The following is a 4,206-nucleotide window of genomic DNA, read 5'->3' on the forward strand; positions in this document are numbered from 1 at the left end:
CTGAAGAGCCTTTCCACAAAGGTGTTAGGCGGGATGGGATCGCACTTAGCGCCCATTCGAGCAAGGATATCCGCTGCTTGATTACTGTCTCGAGCAACATGATGGAACTCGAGCCCCTCAAACCGAGCTAATATTTTGAGTACAGCATTTCGGGATGCCGCCATCTTTGGGTCCTTTGTATTGAATTCTCCATTTATTTGAGATATTGCGAGGTTCGAATTCCCATGCACCTATAGGCATTGTATTCCCATAGAGACAGCCATTCGGAGACCATGTAGTAGTGCCTCATATTCAGCTGCATTGTTGGAGTCCGTATACATGATTTGCAATACGTAGAGGACTGTGTCCCCTGTAGTGGAAGTCAAGATGACACCAGCCCTCAATCCGGCTAACATTTTAGAGCCGTCGAAGTACATAATCTAGCTGGAGTATGTGATGTACCCTTCAGGGAGTTCGGCTTCCGTCCACTCGGGGACAAAGTCGGCCAAGAGCTGAGATTTAGTAGGTCGGCGTGGCTTGTATGTTATTTCGAATGGTAAGAGCTCGATGGCCCATTTGGCGATGCGGCCGATGGCATCCCGATTATTTATGATGTCATTGAGTGGTACTTCAGATGCTACCGTGATTGAATATTCTTGAAAGTAGTGTCTCAGCTTCTGGGATGCCATAAAGACCGCATAAGCTATCTTCTGATAGTGTGGGTATCGAGATTTGCATGGAGTGAGCACCGCCGATACATAGTATACCATTTATGGATGGGGAATTTGTATCCCTCTTTGATACGTCTCCAACGTATCTATAATTTTTGATTGTTCCATGCTATTATATTACCTGTCTTGGATGTTAATGGGCTTTATTTTACACTTTTATAGTATTTTTGGGACTAACCTATTAACCGGAGGCCCAGCCCAAATTGTTGTTTTTTGCCTATTTTAGTGTTTCTTAGAAACGGAATATCAAACGGAGTCCAAAAGGAATGAAACCTTCGGCAGCGTTATTTTTGGAACAAACGTGATCCAGGAGATTTAGACTAGATGTCAAGAAACAATCGAGGAGCCCACGAGGCACGGGGGCGCGCCCTCCACCCTCGTGGGCTCCTCGTTGCTCCACTAACCTACTTCTTCCTCCTATATATATTCATATACCCCGCAAACATCCAGGAGCACCATGACACCCTATTTCCACCGCCGCAACCTTCTGTACCCAAGAGATCCCATCTTGGGTCCTTTTCTAGAGCTTCGCCGGAGGGGGCATTGATCACGGAGGGCCTCAACATCAACTCCATGGCCCCTCCGATGATGTGTGAGTAGTTTACCTCAGACCTTCGGGTCCATAGCTAGTAGCTAGATGGCTTATTCTCTCTCTTTGGATCTCAATACAAAGTTCTCCTCGATTCTCTTGGAGATCTATTCGATGTAATCTTATTTTGCGGTGTGTTTGTCGAGATCCGATGAATTGTTGGTTTATGATCAAGTTTATCTATGAACAATATTAGAATCTTCTCTGAATTATTTTATCTATGATTGGTTTATATTTGCAAGTCTCTTCGAATTATCATTTTGGTTTGGCCTACTAGATTGATCTTTCTTGCAATGGGAGAAGTGCTTAGCTTTGGGTTCAATCTTGCGGTGCTCGATCCCAGTGACAGAAAGGGAAACGACACCTATTGTATTGTTGTCATCGAGGATAAAAAGATGGGGTTTATATCATATTGCATGATTTTATCCCTCTACATCATGTCACCTTGCTTAAGGCGTTACTCTGTTCTTATGAACTTAATACTCTAGGTGCATGCTGGATAGCGGTCGATGTGTGGAGTAATAGTAGTAGATGCAGGTAGGAGTCGGTCTACCTGTCACGGACGTGATGCCTTTATACATGATCATACCTAGATATTCTCATAATTATTCGCTTTTCTATCAATTGCTCGACAGTAATTTGTTCACCCATCGTACACTAGTAGAAAAAGGGTCAAACCTAAAGCACATTAGTGTCGGTTTGAATTTGAGCCGGCACTAATGTATGCATTAGTGCCGGTTCCAACGGCTAGCGGGCCGCTCTCATTAGTACCGGTTCGTGGCGAACCTTTAGCACCGGTTCGTGCCACGAGCTGGTACTAAAGTGAGTGGTGGCAGGATGTTGTCAGTACGGGGCCCCTCCAGCACCTTTAGTACCGGGTCGTATCACGAACCGGTACTAAAGGTCGTCCTACATAGACCTTTCGTCCACCCAAGCTAGCTCTGTTCTTCCCCTTTCCCCTCTCCTCTCTGTTCTTTTCCCTCTTCCTCTCAAGCTCATCACACATTTTGCCCAAAATTTGTCAAGATTTGAAGGCCCCCATCCATTCAAATGATCACAAAGGTTAGCAACTTTGTCCTTTCATCTCTCATTGCTAGATTAGCTCGTGCAATGCTTTTATATAGTGATTGATTTTTGAGTTTAGTAATTTGGGAGAAATTATATATATGTGCTATTATTTTATTTATATGCAATTTGAGGTCAAAATAACACTTAGTTTGCATATGTTGGTGTGGTTTACTTAGTACCTTCTAAATCTCCGCCGTAACCACCATCGGTCGCTCGCAACGTCCCGTGGCTGGCACCACCTTGTGGTGAGCCTCTTGTTCATGAAGTTTTATATAAAAAATTGATGTTTGTGTGATTTGGATATATAGTTACTCGTATAATTAAATTACCCATACGTTGTTTGTTATACATAGTGCCATGGTTTTGATATCCGTCCCCGTCGGCCCTCGTCCGGGTTATGATTCGGATGTGGTATATTCTCTTTTAAAACTATTCATTGCATTTCCTGTTTATGAAAAATTATGCCCATCAAGTTGACATAGATATTTGTATGTAGGGGGTAGTTGAACCGGAAATTCCAACTGACCCTATTGTCGAGAGGTTAATGTAACACCCCAGATGTAATTTACCTTATCTGTACTCCAACTCTTGCCGTTTCCGGCCTAAGTTATTTTATTTTCCTCGGGTTTGGGTTTTTGTCTCCGTGTGTTGTTGCCTTTGTCATGCATCTCATATCATGTCATCATGTGCATTGCATTTGCATACGTGTTCGTCTCATGCATCCGAGCTTTTTCCCCGTTGTCCGTTTTGCATTCGGGCGCTCCTATGTCCTCCGGTGGTCCTTTCTACCTCTTTTCGTGTGTGGGGGTTAAACATTTCCGGATTGGACCGAGACTTGCCAAGCGTCCTTGGTTTACTACTGGTAGACCGCCTGTCAAGTTTCGTGCCATTTGGACTTCGTTTGATACTCCAATGGTTAACCGAGGTACCGAAAAGGCCTCGTGTGTGTTGCAGCCCAACACCCTTCCAATTTGGCCCAACACCTCTCCCATCGTCTAGAGCGTTCGATCACGATCGTGTGGCCGCAAACCGCACTCCATTTGGAGCTTCCTAGCTCCTCCTACCTATAAAACTAGGTCTCCTCCAAAAATTCCGGATCCAAAACCACCCTAACCTAGCTCCCCACCTCTTCAGCGCGCCGGACGTTGTCCGCCGGCGCTGGACACATTGCCGCGCCCTACCGCAGCGCGCCACGTGGCGGGCGCGCCCACACCACCGTCGCCGGCCCGCCTGGGCCCGAGAGAAGCCCTCCCGGCCCGGCTCCTCCCTCGCGCCGCCCGCGCCTCCACTCTGCCCGCGCGCCACCCGGGAGCCTTGCCGCCTTCGCCGCCCCATCCCGTCGCCGGCGAGCTCCGCCGCGGCGAGCCTCCTCGTCGACCGCGCCGCCCGAGCCGGCCTCCTCGCCGACGAGCGCCGCCGACGCCGCCCCCGGCCCCTCTTGCCTCGGATCCGTTCAACTCCGGCGGAACTCCGGCCGCTACAGCGACTTCCGGCCGTCCTCGGGCTGCGTGCATGCCGGATCGGATCTGAGATCGCCGCTACAGAAAACCCTAGATGGGGTTGACTTTTCCCTCTACTTTCAGAATTTTTATGCAATTTTCGCATGTCGTAACTCTGCATCCGTAGCTCCGATTTGCGCGTGTAGCATATGAAAATGTTCGTCTCAACGAGTACATCATTTTATCTCATTGCGTCATTTTCATTTGAGCTTATCTTGATGCCCGAAATGCTGTTGGAAGAGGGCTATGTGATAAATTTGCCAGATCTGTTTCATCAAATAGATATTTGTCATTTTTGCCATGTTTAACGTGTGCATGATATGCTCCTGAGCTCTACATG

The sequence above is a fragment of the Triticum dicoccoides genome, chromosome 7A (assembly GCF_002162155.2).
Source record: "Triticum dicoccoides isolate Atlit2015 ecotype Zavitan chromosome 7A, WEW_v2.0, whole genome shotgun sequence".
In the NCBI taxonomy this organism is placed as follows: Eukaryota; Viridiplantae; Streptophyta; class Magnoliopsida; order Poales; family Poaceae; genus Triticum; species Triticum dicoccoides.